The 20,779-nt window shown below is 39.2% G+C and overlaps 1 protein-coding gene across 1 annotated transcript in view; it reads left to right on the plus strand.

Annotated features, from left to right (window-relative positions):
• Nucleotides 1-20,779, plus strand: part of LOC129049872 (uncharacterized) — a 447,079-nt gene that overhangs the window by 185,113 nt on the left and 241,187 nt on the right. The gene's annotated exons all lie outside the window — the stretch shown is intronic.

The raw sequence follows: 20,779 nt of genomic DNA on the forward strand, positions 1-20,779 counted from the left end.
AATTTTTAAAAATAATTTCCATGATAACTTTTCTATGAAATGATGTTTTTTTCTAATTGCGTCACTTGTTCTGATTTATATTCAGAGGAAGGAAGATGATACTATAAAATAAGAATTTGGAGGTTTCTGAGAACTAAAAGTGAACTAAATATGTTAAAAGTTTATGATGAAACCCCTTGGGAAGAAGAATTCCAAATAATTTATGTAGATGCCCTTTCCTTAAGGAGGTGAAGCATAACTCTTTATTCTTTAAGTGTGAACTTCACATTGTGACTTCCTTCCAAAGAGTACTGTATAGAAAGGAGGAGAAAAAACGACTATACTGTAGAGAAACCTGAAAATCATTTCAGCTAGAAAATCAAGGTCAACATCAACAGTTATAAATCATATTGATAGCATGAACCCTTGATATGATGTGATGAGAATGACATTTTACCTCTGTGATCTTCCTCTCCCAAACCTATAAAATCCAGTCTAATCATGAGAAAAACATCAGACAAATTCCTGAGAGGCATCCTATAAAACCTGACCAGCTCTCCTCAAAACCATCAAAGTCTTCAAAAATAAGGCAAGTTGGACAAACTGTCACTGTCAAAAGGAGTTTAAAAAGTCATGACAACTAAATGTAGTGTGGCATTCTGGATGGAATCCTGCAACAGCAAAAAGAACATTCAGTAAAAACTAAGGAAATCTGAATAAACTATGGATTTTTCTTAATTAAAAAAAATTATTATGTACCAGTCATTTCCTTATATCACAACTGATTTAATTCTCATAGTGAAACTATGTCTTCTTTAAGGAATAGAATATATGGCTGGGAGCTTAATATCCTAAACCTATGCTTAGAGAGAGGTAAAGTGACTTGTCCAAAGTTACACATTTCCTGAATAAGCCTAAGACTACATAACAACAGAGAATTGTAGGATTTGCCACAACCCTATGATGATTTATATATTAATTTTCTATTGTCACTGTAATGAATTGCCATAACTTTAGCAGCTTAAAACATCATCCATCTATTATATCACCATCTATTATATCATCCACCTATTATATCATCTATTATATCACCATCTATTATATCATCATCTATTATATCTGTATGTCAGCATTCTGGGTATAGCATGGCTCAGTTGGGTCCTTTCCTCAGAATCTCTTAAGGCTGAAATCAAATATATCAACAGGGCTACCTTCCTTTCCATTTGTTCTGGGATAATCTGCCTTTAAAGTCATTCAGGTTTTTATCGAAATTCAGTTCCGTGTGGTCATAGAACTGAGATTCCCATGCCCTTGCTGGTTGTACAACAGAAACATTTCTCAAGTCCCAAAGGCCTCCTGCATGCCTCCTCACAATGCTTTCTCCATCATAAAACAAGCGGCACAGTGTCTTTCTCATGCTTTGAATGTCTTCCACTTCCTCTCTGGTCACATCTCTGTCCTCAGCAAGGAATAAATATTGATTTTTAAGAGCTCATGTAATTATATTAGGATCACTGGATAATCCAGTATAATGTTCCTATCTTAAAGTCAACTGATTAGTAATCCCATATCTACAAAGTCCCTTTTTCCATATAGTGTAACATATTCACAGGCTTCAGGGATTAGGGCAGGACATCTTGCAGGGGTGGCATTCTGCCTACCCCAGTTTAGTAATAGTACTCTTGGCTGTTTGATGTTGATTACTATCTTACCATCACCATCTACTACCTTTGACACTCTCTGAGATATACCCATACATTTATATTCAAGGACTGGTCTCAAGTACATCCTAAGGTGGTCAGTTACTTTTCAATGACTACATTTCAGAATCTTGCCATTTCTTCTCCCTAATATTTCAGTTATCACTATTTTAAATAAAAACAAAACAACACTCCTTTTTTTTTTTTTTTTTTTTTTGAGATAGAGTCTTGCTCTGTCGCCCAGGCTGGAGTGCAGTGGCATGAGCTCAGCTCACTGCAAGCTCCACCTCCCAGGTTCATGCCATTCTCCTGCCTCAGCCTCCCGAGTAGCTGGGACTACAAGCGACCACCACCATGCCCAGCTAATTTTTTTGTATTTTTAGTAGAGACGGAGTTTCACTGTGTTAGCCAGGATGGTCTCAATCTCCTGACTTCGTGATCCGCCCGCCCTCGGCCTCCCAAAGTGCTGGGATTACAGGCGTGAGCCACCACGCCCGGCCACAACACTCCCTTTTTTATGTATACCAACTAACCAGTGAACCATCCACCTGGCAAAAAATTTCTTTTGAAACTCTGCAATATAATTAAAAAATTTTCAAATGCCTGATAAAGGCCCCTCTCTCTTTTGCTCTGTCTTTCTCTTAAAGTTAATATGCGCATGATAGAGTCTGGATATGCGTCCCCTCCAAATCTTGTGTTGAAATGTGATCCTCAGTGTTGGAGGTGGTTCTTGGTGGGAGATGTTTGGATCATGGGGGCAGATCCTTCATGAATGGCTTGGTGCCCTTCCTGTGGTCATGCTTTCACTTGAGCTCTGGTTGCTAAAAAGAGCCTTCTACTTCCTCCTCTCTCTGTCTTGCTCCCTCTCTCACCATGTGACATGCCAGCTCCCTCTTTGCCTTCTGTCATAACTGTAAGCTTCCTGAGGCCTTACCAGAAGCAGATGCTATCACCATGCCTGTACAGCCTGCAGAACTGTAAGCCAAATAAACCTCTTCTATCTAAGTTACTCAGCCTCAGGCATGTCTTTATAGCAATGAAAAATGGACCAATACATTGCATATCTGTGCCCAACTCAGTACCTGATGCATTGTGGTATTTAGGAAATATTAGCTTAAGGAACTTGCAAATCCTTGCTCTAATTTGTCCCTCATAGATGGCTAGGAGTGAAGATCTCAGTAACCTTACCTTACAGAAGAACAAACTGATGTTGAGAAGTCAAGCAGCTTCCCCCTTCCCACTTGGCAAGTCCAGCCCTCTGGGGAGCTTGACACAGGTTTAGAAGAACTAGGTCTGCATCCCAGTTCTTTCTACTACAAGACAACATCTTCCTTGAGGGCTAGGATAAATGCACAGGGTGGCCACTCAGGGCAATGAATTTACAGGCCATTTATTGCATTCAGATTCTACTCCTGGATATTTTGAAAATGTTAAGTCCATAATTTCTCTCCTTCAAGATAAAGTTTTTCAGCTTAAAGTTGCTGAACTTAGAAGTTGTTTTCCAATTCTTGTGTAGGTGGTGATATTCCCTGCCTCCAGAAGCTGTAAATACGTTCCTTACAATTTCGCTCCTGATTTTCTGCCCCTTCATCAGATTATTACTTCCTCACCTTTCCCTTCTCTAGTGGACTGGAAGCACCACAGGAGCAAGAGTCATATCTTGTTATGTGCAGCTGGAGCCTGGTATAGTCTCAGTCTCAGTCATTGTGGAATGAATGAATGAACGGGGCAGCACCTTAGAGTTAAGGAAGTGGGATATTCTGAGGGTTTAAGAAGTCCTCACTTAAATTCACCTTGTGTCTGCCTCCTCCCAGGAAAAAAAGAGCCCCTTAATCTGAATGTTGGATCCCAGGAACCCAAGTGGGCCACATTTGCAGGGCTGGTGTCACTGTGCACTGAGGGTTACAGCCTGGGTGTGAGGCTCTCTTCCTGGTGCTCAGGACTTTCTTCCCCTTTCTCATGGAAGAAGTTGTAAACTGACATAGAAAAACACTCCTGTAACCAACTCTCCAGCACTCTCTTTCCTAGGGTTTCTTCCATGTAGCAGGGCTGAGGGGGGGTAAACTTTAGTTTTGAGCTTAAGGGGAGATAAGGAGTTTTTAAAGGAGGATCGGTTTTAATAGTCAAACTGCCTGGGTCCATACCCCAATTCTGTCCCTTAATAGCTATGTGAGCTTGGGAAAGCTGGTTATCCCCCGATTTTTTGGTGAATTTCCTAATCTGTAGAGTGATCAATAATTGTTGCTAGATTTTCAAATGTTTTATAGGGGTAAAAATTAGATCATGCCGACGAAGCATTCAGCACAGTGTCTGGCATCTAGAAAGTGCTTCTCCCTTATACCTACTTGTCTCACACCTTCACCAAATAATTATTTTTTTAGATCTTCCCTTCTCAATGAAGCTTTCCCTGAGTAATCTACTTAATACCTCAAACTCTTCCCACCTCATGATCCAACTGGCACTTCTGATCTATCTTGCTGTTGGTTATTCCCTTCTAATAATAGCCATTTTATAATATTCTGATATATTTACTTTTTTTTTTTTTTAAATGTAGGTTACATTTTGGAGATAGAAGAGGGGCTGAGCTGGGGAGAAGGCTACTCTTCATGAAAATTTTATTTTTCCCTTTTAGAGATTAAAAACAAAAATTCTCTAAGTTAACTACATCCCTATGGCATCATACTTGAAGCTTCTACTGAGCTTTAATTTGAACATCAAATCGCCCCCACATGGTAAATAAACAGCAGACAAATATCTGGCGACTTTGTAATGTCTTTTATGTTTTCCACAAGTTCAGCTCCTCCATTCCTAACTGTGGTTGCCACTAAGCACAGATTGTACCCATGTTATAAATGAGTCATTTTGTGGATTTACTTGAATTAGAGATGTCAGCAAATATTCCCCTTGGTCCTAGCCTGTCATTTGGGGAGGCCCGTTTGGAACCACAGAGACTCTACTAGTCCTACATATTTTTCCGGGGTTGAAACTCTGCTTACTTGGTATTTTTCCTGCAGCACTGTGAACTTCTTTCTTCTATAATTCCTCTTATCGATGGTTAAACCACAGGCACCAACCCTTCCCCCTCCATCTCTCTCCATACAGATCTTTTTCTGTACTCTCATCCTACTGATGCAGCAGCATCTGCCACCGTTTTTCACTCTACCATTGTGTCATTTAGAAACCCACTTCAGCAACTCTTCCACCTGGTCATCACGAATGAAACGAAATTTTCCTCTTACAATTTCCTGTTTCTGGTAATTCTCTCCAGGGTTATATCTTATTTAACCTCTACACATTGTTAATTGTCTACCGAGGTTTAATTAATTAATTTTTGAGACTGGCTGGAGTGCAGTTATGTGATCTTGGCTCACTGCAACCTCTGCCTCCCAGGTTCAAGTGATTCTCCTGCCTCAGCCTCCCGAGTAGCTGCGATTACAGGCACATGTCACCATGCCCAGCTAATTTTTGTATTTTTAGTGGAGACAGGGCTTCGCCATGTTGGCCAGGCTGGTCTTGAACTCCTGACCTCAAGTGATCCACCCACCTCAGCCTCCCCAAGAGCTGGGATTACAGGTGTGAGCCATTGCGCCTGGCCTCAGGTTTAATTTAAATTTCAGATTACCCCCATGGCAAATACATACCAGAAAAATATCTGGTAACTTCTTCTTACAATCCCTTGGTGTTTCCTAGAACTTTAGGGATCAAGTCAGGATTTGGTATAGTCCTTGCAACATTCGGTTCAACCTTCCTTGCACTTCTCAAGAGACAAATCCTTTATAAAAAATGGCTTTCCCAAAATTCCTGAAAAGCTGTGGTATCTGCATTTAGTTGAATGTCTTCATTCAGAATTATGCCCTTTTTGACGTCCTTGCTAGCCACTTCTCTCTTTTCTCATTTTAGTCATCTCTAGTATTTTAAAATGTAGGTTTGGTTACTATTCACACCATTGAAAAGGCAGTTTGTTATTTGTAATTCTCGAGAGGATAGGGAGGTCATGCCATGTAGTGCCACACAGGGAGGCACTGTGGTCAGGAGACAGAAGGAGTGAGGGGAGAACACAGTCACGTGCCATTATTGGGGTTTCTGTGGAAATAAACAAATAAGGCAGAGTTAACAGTTTAGAAATGGCTAGTTTGAATAATTTCAACAGACTCTGGAGTATGGGGCTGTCCCTAGTTGCCTGGTCCCTGGCCCTGGGGTGATCAGAGCCAGTGGCTTGTGGCCCAGAGTATAAGAGCCCGATAAAGAAAATAGCTGAGGGGTTTGGGCTCCTGATTTGTTGGTTTGCATGTGAAAGACAGTTTCAGGCGAGTCCTTTACTATTTTTAGGAATTGGCTCACCCAGGGAGGAGCAGACTCTCAAGGATCAGTAAGGCCCGAATGTGAAAGAAAATACAAAAAATAATAATAATAAAAAAAACGCAGTTAACACATCTAGTCTCATATATTCTCTCCAACTTTCTTAATGATTGGATTTCTGTCTTCTTCCGCACATAACTATCCCCTTTCCATTTCCCACCCAGTTAACTTGATATTCTGTTTTTATACTTGGCAATTTAGCTTTCAACCAAGTCCCTAACCCCTCAGTTGTAATGATTGCCATCTTTACTAAAACCACCCAGATGAAGTACTATATTAGATTAATATGCTTCACATCAGTTTGGATCTTGTTTTCCAAAATTGTCCTTTCCATCTGCATACCTCTTTTATTTTCCATTTGTTTACCCCACTCAAAAAGTTTTTCCTGTTTATTCAAGCCTATGACACCTGGGATTTCTCTCAATCCACTCTCTCCATTTTGAGTTCACAGACTTCTCCACCACTTCCTATTAATTTCCAGATGCTACCGACTGACCTGCATGACATCTTCAGTTTAGCTACTCCCTTACACTCTTACTTCCATCATGTGGTGTGTAGGCCTGATTGCTTCCCTTTATCTAGGACCAACAGCTTATCCCTCCAGCTCTCTAAATAGTTTACCCATGGCTGCTAGATTCATATTCCTTAAATCAAATTTCTATTATGAGACTCTCCTGTACAAATTCCCTCACTGACTTCCCTACATCCACTGAGGAAAAACAAAAAAACAAAAACAAAAACAAAAACAACACAAAACAAAACAACAAATAGATTATTCCCGGATCAGGATGAGTGGCCCTTCATGGTGTGGATTTTTACCCTCTTCTTTGATGAAGCTGGCTTTGATTTTCCCTGGCCAGATACAAATTTTCTCTCCAAAGAACTGTGTAACTTTATGGAGGCACTCGTATTCTGTCTTGCTTCAATTATTTTGTATCCCATTAGACAGTAAGCTTTTTTATGACAGGGGCTTTATCTTATTCATCTTTGTGTTTTCTGTAGTGATTAGCAATAAGCCTTATAAATAGTAGGTGTTGATGATTATTTTTAATGAAATAGCATCTCAAAACACTACGGTAAGAATCCTGAGCACTCAGCTAAATCCTTAATTAGGTATCATTGAAAAAAAATAAAGATAATTTACAAGTAATTGAACATACCCAAGCAATTACTCTACAAATGTTTATTTGAATCAGTTTGAACTTCCAAATTGCCACATGCACCTTAGTTTGCTCTATATTTTGTATTATATGTGCTCCTTGTGCTTTTAACTGCACATTTAATATTTAGAAAATGGTTGAACAAATGTGATGTGTTATATCCAAGGAAGGAGGGAAAGTGAGACAAATTAAGTCATTTATATAAAACCAAGTAATTCTAAGACACAGAAATAATCGAATACATCATGAACTCCCACACATTGCAGCTTTTGAGGGGGTAGCCACATTATCTTGCCTAGAGACAGTGAGGGGGCAGAGAACAGTGGAAAGTCTGATTTATGTTCCTGTATTGGGTAGACTGACCACTCCCTAGTTATCCATCAAGTGGAATCAGTGCAGATGAGAGCAAGTAAGAAACAGAGTCATAGAATTTCAGAAGTCGAAAGGCTCTTAGAGGTCATCTGGTTCAAATTCCTGCCAGTAGCAGGAATCTTTTCTAAGTGCCATGGACATATGGCATCTTTTGAACACCCCACTGAGAGAGATGATTGCCCTATTGAGGGATCTCATTTCACTTTAGGACAGAGCTAATTATTAGGAAATCCTTCTTTCTATTGAGTTGAAATATGCTTCCTATAACTTTTACCCAGTGGCCCTCGTTCTATCCTCTTGAGTAACGCAGAATAGATTAAATTTATCTGTCTTATAATTGCCCTCAAAATAGCTGAAGCTCACTATCATGTCCTCTATCAGTCTTTTCTAGAGGCTGAATAAAAATCTCCATTTCTTACACAAACAACAATTCCAAAGCACTTTATTTGCTTCTTGCATTTAGAATTTATATCATGCTAATTAGCATATTAATTTATATGTATTTCTCTTTCTTCCTTTGCTTTGTGCTGAATTGAATTGAGGAAAAAAGATATTTTCTGAATCTTTTATTCTTCAGTCACCTTTCTCAAGATCTACCCCAGGTCTGCTATGTTTCCTTTAAATATAACTTCCAGAAGAGAAAGGGAACAGGGAGAGCAATATTCTCTTAAATGAATGACTTTACAATGATTTTACAGTGAAATGTGGTGATATCAAGGGAGTTAAGACTATGATGAAATTGTTTTAGAGGAAATAATGTGGAGAGACCAGGAAAGACTTAGCACAGGATGCAAAGCCTGGAGCCCTCAAAGAGGGCTTGCTCAGGCATCCTTCCACCTAGGGTGCTGCCTTTCCCTCCTGTCTAGGCTATAAGACTCTGGCTGTCCCTCTGTCTGAATTCTAGGTAACTTGGGGTGACTATAATTTCTCCTGATTATGCTGCTGTAGTTTCCTCTAGTTACAACTTGATTAATAGAATGAAGCTGGTATTCATGGCCTACAGAGAGGGCAAGGTCAACTAGGGCCTTTAGGATTTGACCTCCTGAACCTCACTTGACATAGTGATACAAGTTGAAGAAGTATCCAGTATCCTAAAATACTAAATGGAGTGTTTGACTTTTATTTCTGCTAAATTTTATCATGTTAATTTTTGTCTTTTTTTTTTTTTTTCAACCCCTTAAGAATCACTTATGGCTTGATTCTCTTCTCCAGTGAAAATTTCTGTCATCTTTCATCTGATAAGTATGACATGTATGTCTTAATCTAAGTGTTAGATAAAGTCACTGAACAAGGTGGAACCAAGAACTAGATCCATGAGTCTGCCATTTGGGACCTCCTTCCAGACAGACGTAGACACTTTAATCAATATTATTTAAGTTTCATTGTCCTGTTCTTTGCGAAAAGTTGTGACAGTGTTATTAGTCAGCAAATATTTCCTCATTTTGCCAACAAGGATGTCCTAGAAGCTTTTGTAAAAGCCTTGCTGAAGTCTGGATATGGTGTGACTACAGCATTGTTGTAAAAATTTTCTTATGAAAAGGAAAAATGTGTGTATTTTGTTGGAATAAGCCTATTCTTATACCTAAGAATCATCACATTTTCTTCTTTATGTGTACACCATTCTTTATGCTACATGTGCATCATTTACTCTATTGGTGTGCAAGCAAAACATATTAATTTTATTAGTCTGGCCTGGTGCGGTGGCTCACGCCTGTAATCGCAGCACTTTGAGAGGCCGAGGCGGGCGATCAGCTGAGGTCAGGAGCTCAAGAACAGCCTGGCCAACATGGCAAAACCCTGTCTCTACTAAAAATACAAAAATTAGCTGGGCGTGATGACATGTGCCTGTAATCCCAGCTACTCGGGAGGCTGAGGCAGGAGAATCGCTTGAACCCGGGAGGCGGAGGTTGCAGTGAGCAGAGATTGTACCACCACACTCCAGCCTGGGTGACAGAGATGCTGTCTCAAAAGAAAAAAAAAAAAAAAAAGAAAAAATTCATTAGTCTGTCATTTCTAGAATCTTTTCTAATTTTGAATTTTTATTTTCATGTAGTGATTTTTGCCTTCTGAACATCTTTGGGCAGTAACTTCATAATCATAACTCAAAGTTCATTTAACATCATGATTTAACTTATTGTGGACTGGAAATTTATTTAATTTTTTATGGTGCACTCAGATTTCTAAGTAGTTCTAGAAAATCCCCATTGGCTAGAACTGTACAAATAGAATGTTTTATGATGTTGAAAATGTTCTATTACTGCGTCATCCAGTACAGCAGCCACTGGTCACATATAGCTATTGAGCACTTGAAATATAACTAGAGCAACTGAGAGAGTGAATTTTAAATTTGATTAATTTTAATTAAACATTAAATAGCCATGTGTGGCTATTAAAACTGAAAAGCTTCTGAATAAAGGTGTTCAACACAATTCTAGAATGCTGGACCTTTTATGAACAGCACATTTATTCAGAAGCTTCTTAGTCTGATTCATTACTGGAATTCTCTGTGATTGTATAGTCAGATTTTAAAATTTTTTAGCAAGGCTCTCTCATCATGACATTACCTCTATTCCTGAAGATGTTTAAAATCTGCTTTTCTTGGTATATACAGATATTTCTACTTTCTGCTCCTCTTCAGGCTTCCTAGAACAAAAATGTTAACATCAGGCACGGTACTCAGGAAGAAAACCATTTTAGCCACAGATGGCTGAATTCCACCAAAAGGAATTGGCCCCCGCTCTTCATCCTTTCAATTTGCAGAGATAAATTCTTAAGATTTCAGGGGTTGGATACGATCTTGAGAGTTAGAGAAATATCTTCAATTAGAAGAGTACAAGATGTTAATAAGAAATTAATGCTTACTACAGGTACATGTCTCTTACATAAATTATTTAAAGATTGGAGCCACAGAGTGTTATAAAGAGAAATTATTGCTTTACCAGGGCCCTGATATAATAAGAACTGGAAAAGTCTTACACAGGGTTATATTGGGAAACATGGCTTACATCCACATCTTTGACTTTGTAGCCTAGGTTGCTAGATGGGCATGTCTTACAAGACGTGTGTGTATGTGCATAAGAACTCATAGAATCATTTAAGCATGTGTAGGCAAATCCATGTCTATAATGGCATAAGTTTATTCCTACATCTGAGTTTATATTCCACATTTTTTTTATAAATAATTAATTCTTGTGACAAGAAAACCAGGAGTCATCCCGCAATTTGTTAACTGTGAAATGGTTGTGGGAACTGAATGTTTTATCCTCAAAAATTCACAGATTGCTAACAAGGGGCAATAATCATACCCTGCTTGGCAGTTTTGACTGTGGAGAATGTCATGCCGCCCTGGACTTCCTCCGATGTGACTTTCCTATGTGAAGTAGAGGTTAGGTCAGTCTTTAACTGCCTTGTTGTGACAAATCTCAGATGCCACATGCCCTCAACCTCTGTTTTCCTGCTAATAGACTTGAGGGATTAGCAAAGCGACCAGACCAATCTCCTCAGGATGTTTGTGGGAAAATGTATTGGTAAGTGGTCAAGCGTTCTGAAAAAATAACGCCTAAGTAAAGTGCTAAGTCTTGTTTTATGCCTCCTGATACAACCCACTTACAGGCTCAGTCCCCTCATTTTTTGACACAGTTGGAGGAGGAACAATTAACTCTGGCGACTGTATTCTAAGTAATTACTGACTACCCCATAGCTTCTCAGAAAATTATGCAGGATGGAAAATAAAACCAGTGACCCATAGATGTTTTCCAGTGTTTGTGGCGAACACACAGCTGCACCCCACCTCTCTTTACACCTTTGTTGCTTTACTCTCTCTAGCCAGGGAGGATTGACCATAGTACTTGAGTTCAGAGAAAGGAGTCTGAGGCCTGTATCTTTGCATCACGACACTAACGGATCCTGAACTTGAGGAGAAAACAATTAATTCTTAGGCCAGCTAGGCAGCAGAGGCTTCCAGAGCTGACTTTTTTGTGTGTGTCCTAAAACCAACCATCACATATCTATCCTTGGCTCCTTTTTCAAAGGGAAAACATATATAGAGCAGGAGGAAGACAGAGAATGTGAGTGAGCTCCCCTCCCACCCAATGTCTTTATGTCCTATTGTTTGGCATATACTCAACCTCTGTGGTAAATGTCCCCCAAGAAGGTGGGCAATCCTCTTAATAAGGAGTGCTATCGCTTTTCTTCTCCCTTCCTTCCCATCCTCCCCCCATCCCTCCCTCCCTCCCTCCTTCCTTCGTTCCTTCCCTCCCTCCTTCCTTCCTTCTGCCTTCTTTTCTTCCCTCCCTCCTTCCTTCCTTCTTCCTTTCTTCCCTCCCTCCTTCCTTCCTTCTTCCTTCTTTCCTTCCCCATCCTGCTATCCTTCTAATTCCTAAATATTGACTGAGTACCTACCATGGGTCAGGCATCATGTTAGATGGTGATGACTGTATAAAGGACATAGAGATTAAGAAGGTGTCCTCATGAAGCCAATATTCTCTGAACTATTGCTGTTCCTTCTCCGTATTTCTCCTGTCACCCCAACCCAGGACCTTGAAACTAAGAAGTGCTGATTTTAGTTGAGGGAGGAAGATTTACTAGAGTCACGACTGAATTTGGGATAGGGGAAGCCCAAATGAATAAAAGGAAGCAAGGCATTAAGAGTCTTTAAGTAGCACATTTAAAGGTTGGCTGCTTTTGTGTTAAAGCCATTCGACATGATTAACACTCTGGCAACTCAGTAAATAAGAGCTTTAGTTCTTTTCAAAGAATTCTGGGTGGTGGGTGGAGAGAGAAGAAGGAGAAACATAATTAGGGGGTAGGTGAAGAGGCAGGAGGGCCCTTCCAAAGCCTTTACTTGGGGGGGGCTTGCTTTCTTAACATGCAACCGAGCCAGTTCACCCTTCCATTGTTACATGCTAAATGATGCTTTATTCTTGTTCCATAATTGAGGGAGATTATAGTTTAGCAGTAATATTTAAAAATGGATTATCTAAATGTATACTGCTTATTATGTTGGCTCAGTACATTATGTGTATAGGTTGCAAAGAATTTTAGGGATTAAGTTGTAATTAATTTTTTATCACTTGAATTTTGTATATTGTTTCCCATGCCCCTGTGGCTGTAGTATTCTCTAACAGGATTTTTTGGAAGATAACAGAATATTTTTGTCCAACACCTAAGAAATATCACTTGGTACAGCTCATATAGAGCCAACCTAGATGAAGATAGAGTTAGAAAAAGGAACAGTTTTTCTTGACAAAAGTCCTTTCTAAATTTATTGTAGGATTACTTGAACTAGCTCTTTAAACTTTTTTTTAACTGAAAGGTTGGGCCTGAAGAATGAGTAGTGGTGGAATTTGTCTTCATAAAAATGTAAGTAATAAGCTGGATACACATCGTAGGCTCTTAATATTTACCAAATTGGTCATAAATGAGAGGTTTCTTTACCATGACAATTACTTTTTACACTATAATATATTCAAATTGAGGGCTTTGTTGGATTAATGCAGTATTCTAATGGCATCCTGGAAAGGTTCCATGTTGTGGACTTCTATTTTGATAAAAGAAATGTCCAATTACTGAAGAGCCATAACAACATGCCCAAACACTAAAAGAAATTGCATTCAAACTGGATTTTTCTGTGATGATCTGATTTTAAACAAACAGCCCTATTATCTCTATAATTACTCTATCGACAATCTTAAATTTGACCTGAGCCCTGTGCTCTTAGAAAAGAGCAAAGTGTGACAAATCCTCTCATTCTTTGTGTTCCTAGAGAGGGCTTAGTGCAAAGAACCACCCTTTCCCATATGACTTAGATAAGACTCATGAAAACATGCCTTGTTTACGTTTGACAAGGCCAGACATAAACCCTCTAAATTCCCGTTCTTCACCACGTAAATGATTAGCTGAATTGTTCTGCCTGCACTAATCAATCAAAACAATCTGTTGGTTAAACCAACTTTAGGTTAAGTTTCCCTCCTTCTATCACATTACTAAACTATGGCCCATCCTCAGCCTGAGCTTGCACACAACCCCTCCTTGATAGCCCGTACCCAACTGAGAATAGGGGATACTGAGGCCTCATGATAAAATGTTCTCTGGCCCAGTGTCCCATCACACCACCTTTTATTCAACTTCCCCACACTTGGATTTTTGTAGCTATGTGCCTTAGTCTGTTTTCTACTGCATACCTGAGACTGGGTAATTTATAAAAAACAAGTGTATTGGCTTACAGTTCTGGAGACTGGAAGTCTAAGATCAAGGCTCTGGCAGGTTTGGGTCTGGTGAGGCCATTCTTTTCTTCCAAGATGGTGCCTTACATGCTGCATCCTCTGGAGAGGAGGAGCACTGGATCCTCACGTGGCAAAAAGCAGAGGAGCCAAAGGCAAAAAGGGACTGAATTTGCCCTTTTATATTGGCATTACTCCCACCCTCCATCGTCATGAGCTAACCACCTTTTAAAGGTCCTCCTCTTAATACTGTTACAATGATAGTTAAATATCAACATGAGTTTTAGAGAGAACAACCATTCAAACAGTTCCACTGTGTTCACTCCTCTCTATAAAAGAAAAATCCTTTTTGCGTAACTCTTGAGGTGCTTACAGATCTTATAATCACAATGTTCTTCCTGTTGCAATAGTACCCCTCTCTCTATTGCAGTTGTTGCCCCACAGGTATTCCTTGCAATAGTTCTTTTGAATAAAGTTTCTCCTTACCAAGTCCAGATTTATTTTTTATTTGACATTATTTATACTTATCAGATTTATATCCTCCAAAACTCAGAGAAACTAAAATACTTCAGAGGACTTTCAGGAAAATAAATCAGATATATATTTTTTGCAGTATTTAATGTTTTAGAATAAATTAAGATGATAGGGTAACAAAAACACTAGTTTCTCATATAGTCTACACTCAGAAATTCCCCATCCTGCCTCTATCTGGCCATATTTTGTTTACTACTTTAAACTAATGGGCTCTGTGTACCCATTTTCTTCTTGAAAACAGAGTATAGAATAGGCCTTAGGCACTGCGGATTTGTTTCTAGTTTTATTATTAAAACCATTACAACCTATAGAATAAAGTAACCTTTGATTTTGCGAAGGCACCAATTTGAAGCTTACCTTCTCTGAAACTGGTGTGAGTGGAGTGAGAAATTTAGCCACCAGAACTTCACTGTGTCTTTATTATCAAGAAACAGTGTTAATGGAGAAATAATATTTTAGTTGTGTTCACATATTTTGGTATTACATTGGAATGTTGACTTTCTGCTGTAGTGGAGAAAAACATTTTATTCCACCCTCCTAGGTTCTGTTGTTGGAGCCTGTGAATGAAACTGACAAAAGGTGGTCAGGTCAGTGGTTCACACCTGTAATCCCAGCACGTTGGGAGGCCGAGGCGGGCAGATCACCTGAGGTCAGGAGTTCGAGACCAGCCTGGCCAAAATGGTGAAACCTCTTCTATACTAAAAGTACAAAAAAATTAGGTGTGGTGGCAGGCGCCTGTAATCCCAGCTACTCGGGAGGCTGAGGCACAAGAATCACCTGAACCTGGGAGGTTCAGGTGCCCAGCATGCATTAGCTATTTTTCCTAATAACAAAGGGTGATAAATTTATGGAGAAGCAGCTTGGAATGAGCTGAGATTGCGCCACTACACTCCAACCTGGGCGACAGAGTGAGACTCCATCTGCAAAAATAAATAAATAAATAAATAAACTGACAATAGGCAAATTTATAGCAGAAAAGGCATATACATCTTATTTTTAACTGTATGTGCACAGGAGCCCACACAGGAAAGGAGTGGAAACCTAAAGATGTGGTTGGTTAGACCTGGGGCTTATATACCCCTTTAACAAAGGGCAATAAACTTTTTTAAATTTTAAATTTTAATTTTAATTTTAAGTTCTGGGGTAAATATGCAGGATGTGCACATGTTAAAAACATAGGTAAACGTGTGCCATGGTGGTTTGCTGCACCTATCAACCCATCACCTAAGTATTAAGCCCAGCATGCATTAGCTATTTTTCCTATAACAAAGGGTGATAAATTTATGGAGAAGCGGCTAGACAAAGTTTTGAAAGAAGTTTGGGCTCCCAGAAGCAGTGAATTGTGAAGAATGACTAGAAAATATATATGAGATAAGGGTTGTTTAGTTAAGTTTGTTATACACATAAGAGTCATTGCTCTTTTCCTGGTACAAGAAAGAGAAACACTTTTGCAAATAGAAATTTATGTCACTTTTACAAAGGGTAATTTATGTCCTGCTTTAGGCAGAAAACAGGGAGGGCAGAGGGGAGTGATCTCTTCCATGTCTGCTATTTCTTAATTACCTTTAACTCAATCCTTTTGCCAAAGTGGCGTATTTTGGAGTGGTATGTTCTAATCTCCTTCAGTGCTATTTTCATTACTTCCCTCATCACTCAGGACAGTTCTTTATGTGCCAATATACATTTCCTTCAATGTTTAGTAAAAACAGCAGATATTTCCTTCAATATATGAGTAAAAACAATTTTATTGCAGGGCCTCTCACTGCAGATCTAGAGGTAAAACCATTTTGTGGCTCTTGTTATTGGGTTGATGGCACAGCAGACAATAGGTAAATAAGGAGGATTTTTCCTCCTGATTCCTTCCCCAAGGTCAGAGCAGGAAAAGAGTGCTTTTACTTTGCAGAACATTCTTCATGTGACTGTTACCTATCCCGTTGGGCTTAATTCTGTTCTTAATGAGCTGCACACCTGTGTCCCTGGCTGGCTGCCCTCCACACAGTGGGAAGAGGTGAGGGAGGGTGACTTCCTCCTTCATCCTGAGCCCTAGGATTCAGAGCTGTGTCTGCCTGTATTTTGTTGAACATCCCATGTTGAACCACGTGGGTGGTATTCTGAATATCTTCCCATTATGCTAAGCAGCTAACATCGACTTTGTTATGCAGATTGAAGTTAAAGATAGTGAAATTTCTCAGTCATATCCAGGCTTACCACAACCAAGCAAACTTTCCTGTTGCACAACATATTGAAGAAAACTATGCCTGAGTTGTTTCTGTTTTTGTTTTTTAAATTTCCTGGCTAGTGGATACGAGCTCAAGTCAAAGAAGATGGTGGTAAAGATTACCCGTGCCTTGGGGTTTGGGGAAATGGCCTCACAATAAAAAATGCAAAATGAGTCCTGAGAGCTGTCACGGACTTATCCCAGCCCATCATTCTTTGTGGGGCATTCAAATAAGGATCTTGGGTGAGGATGGAGAGGAATAGTAGCAACTCAGATTTCTATTTGACCATTATCATATCTCAAGAAAATGCCTGGATGGATTTTTACCAAATTTAGATGGTATATTTGGGATAGTAGAACCCAAAATGTACCCTATGTGAGATGTGCATAATTTACTTCAGGGGGCCTTGAGAGGACCTTAAAAAGATGAACAGTCTTTCTCTGGAGAACCCAAAACTGGGTATATTAGTCTGTTTTCATGCTGCTGATAAAGACATACCTGAGACTGGGCAATTTACAAAAGAAAGAGGTTTAATGGAGAACTCACAGTTCCACGTGGCTGGGGAGGCCTCACCATCATGGCAGAAGGCAAGGAGGAGCATCACATCTTACATGGATGGAGGCAAGCAAAAAGAGGGAGAACTTGTGCAGGGGAATGCCTCTTTTTAAACCATCAGGTCTCATGAGAGTTATTCACTATTATGAGAACAGCATGGGAAAGACTTGCCCCCGTGATTCAATTACCTCCCACTGAGTCCCTCCCACAACATGTGGGAATTCAAGATGAGATTTGGGTGGGGATGAAGTCAAACCATATCACTGGGGCATAATTAAAAGTCTGGTGGTGGGCCATATCTATAGAGACTTGCCAGACATGTTAAAATGTGGAGGGAAAAGAAAGCATGGTGTCTGCAGTATGACCCCAAAATCTGAAGTCCTAGAAGGAAGTGATTGTGGCTGCTGGTTTGTGAATGAGTTTCTCCCCATGGGAGCAACCCTATGCAGCATCATCTGCAGAGAGGGACACTCTGGGTATAAAATAAACCGGTCTATGCCACCTCAAAATACATCTATTTAGCATAGGACTATTTTGCCCTCTTCCCATCTACCTAAAAGCAGGATATACGGTTCCTTTTGTGAAGGTATTGCTTCTGCCCTCCATTATACCAAGAGCAGAACAATCCTTATCACTGGAGACAGAATGTCAGCATCAAAATGAGTCTGCACAAACTTTACAAAAATCACTCATATTTTATTATTTTCTCTTACATGTTTCTTCCTACCATTTATTGCCCTTAAATGTTCAACCTCTTCTCTTTTGACTTGTCACTTCGTCACAAATTTATCATCCTTTGTTAAAATGACATAGATGCCCCTGTGTCTAGTCATTCTTTGGGTCTCTACTTCGTTTCTATGAAGGCTTCCGTGCATGTAAAAATTAGAATGTTATTATCAAATAAAATTTTTATACCTTTCTCTTGTTAATTTTTTGTCAGTCTAATTCTCAGGCTCTAGCCCTAGAACTTAAAAGGGTAGAGGAAAGGTTTTTCTTTTCCCTGTCTTACATATAACTATCTCAAATTCCCCCCTCTTGTTTTCTCCATGGGCTTCTAACTTGCCTGAGCTATTGGTTACCTTGTATTTTTTGATCCTGTGCTCTTATCCTTTTATCAACGAGGACACACTTCCAATACATGTTTGTTTATATGTTAATATTATACTTGTAGTACTGCACTAGTATTTCATGTGCATTATAAATATGCATAAGAATAGAAGTTCTGATTAAAAAATACCAGTATTCTGATATTTCCTTTCTCACTCACTAATGGATCTTTGAGCCTTCATTCCACTCTAGAGTATCTCCTCTGAGCTAGTTTTATTTCAAGAGTCAGAGAGAACTTTTTGAAATGCAATTTTAATCCTATTGCTCACCAGCTTAAGACAAGTTAGGTGTTTGCACTGAGAATAAAATTTTATTCCTGGTGGCCAACGAGCCCTCCCCTGCCCTGCTGCTACCTAATTTGTGTCCTGCTTCAGTCCCTCCCTGCCACTTTGTCCCTGGCTTATTAGGTTTCTGCCATATTGAACTCCATTTGGTTTCTCAAATGCTACAAGCTTGTTCCTGTCACTGAGCCTTCATGTAGGGTTAATTTTGTAGAGAAAAAAGTATCTTTTCCTTGTATTCTTCTAAGTTCTCCTCTGGGGTCCTTGAAACAAAAGGCAGATCAACAAGAGAAAAAAATATACATTTATTTAATATATGTTTTATGTGACACAGAAATGATGATTCAAAGAAATGCTTAAACCTGAGCATATTTATGCTAGGTTCCACGAAGAGTAAAAAGGCATGGAAAATGTGATAGGACAAAGGGTATGAGCGAAGGGGAGTAAACTAGGGGTAACTTGCCAAGGCCTCTTCATGCAGGTTCCTATCGGCATGCCTCCATCTTTGGAGCAAAGGATGGTTTTTACTTATGGCACTTCTCACATGAGGGTCTTATGACCTGCTTCAGGGGAGAAGTGCTAGGGAAGGTCACAGAGTCCTTTCTGTCATTTCTCAAATTTCTTTACCTTAATTTAAAATATTCAGTATTCCAAGGTGCCATGTTTTGGGGTAGCATGTCCTGAAACCCATCAGTTTGAAGACCCAGACTTTTAGTCCTCTTCTGAAAAATTTTAACTCACTTGTTGAATCTCATCTTTCAAGTTATTTCCTCAAAAAAAGCTTCTCTGACACCAGCCATCTCCTTTCTCACTATTCCAAATCAGTTTTTCCTATATTAACCTCTCATCTCATTGTAAAAGTTTTGCTTTATAGCACTTACTACAATGGATAAGTTTACATATACTCATGGCATTGTTTGATTAATAACTATTTCTATCAATAACTTCTGTGTACCCTGAGAGTGTGTCTTTTTTAAAAAAAAAATCATATCCCTGGTTCTTAGACTATATTTAACACATAGTAGCTACTTGATGTAGTTTTGATAATTGAGCAATGACCATATATTCCATATCGTGGCATGTGGTTTTGAGGAATGAGGGCTCAGCCTATATGGGGCAGAAACTTTTCCATAAAATTCAGAGTGTAGGACTGGTGAGTTTTCTCTTCGTTCTTGTTAACCATATATCGAGTTGTTATTTGTAGCTATAGTGATATAAATATCAAAAAGAGATTATATTCAAAGAATGAGCATATTGCAGAATTCTGTGGGATAGTGCTTTTTCTTCTAAATGTGCCTATCACTTTCCTTATTTTAATGCTGTCATTTTTGGCAGGGAGCTGCTGATACTACAAGTCCAGCTCTTACTGCCATTCAGTTGTCTTGATTAGGGAACAACTCAGCATTCCTAAATTATTCACAAGTCTCAGGCATTGCTGAGGACTAGCAAATGTCAAATATAGTAATTGTCCCCATCCAGGCAGAAAGAAGAACTTGATTTGAATGTATGCATTTAAATTAATAGGAAAGCAGAACTGGGAAAGTGACCCTACCTCTTCCTTAAGTGCCCAGACAATTAAATGCAAATGGATTCCCAGAGGAGTTTCATGCCAGCTGCTCCTCATTCCTCTCAAACAGAAAGGAAAATGCCATTCACAGTGTCCTTCTAGGGCAGAGGGTCTGACATTGACTGAAACCCCTATAGTGCTTGACCAGTGCTAATCTGCATAAATACATCTAATGGGAGCATATTTTGAAGCATCGATTGGGGCTCTTTTTTTTTTAAGTGCTGTCTGTGATAATCAAATTCCTGGTGACTTCCCAACAGACAGGCAGCTGTATACTGCTTTTAGGAGAAAAAGGGAGGTACCATATAAATCAGGGCATAAAGGTCAAATAAACTTAGACATTTATTCATTTATTTTTTTAAACAAATCTTATCAAGTCTTACAGGCAGTTCTGGTTCTAGAGCTACTATGTGAATAAAATAGGTTCTCTAACTCATGGAGCTTACATCTACTCAGGTGGATACATAATAAACATAAACTAATAAGCAATTAATATAAGTGCAATAACAGTAATATTAATAATAGCATCAGGTTAAAAAGATAGAAAGTGAAGGAGGTGAGGGTGTTTAGATACCTCATTGAATAAATGTTATTTAAATAAGATGGCCAGAATTAGCAAATAAATATACAGGATGCCCAGTATGTATATTCATGGTGTTATTAGAAAGGGGTCCCGGTCCAGACCCCAAGAGAGAGTTCTTGGATCTTGCACAAGAAAGAATTCA

Source organism: Pongo abelii, chromosome 15 (assembly GCF_028885655.2).
Source record: "Pongo abelii isolate AG06213 chromosome 15, NHGRI_mPonAbe1-v2.0_pri, whole genome shotgun sequence".
NCBI classification, from domain to species: Eukaryota; Metazoa; Chordata; class Mammalia; order Primates; family Hominidae; genus Pongo; species Pongo abelii.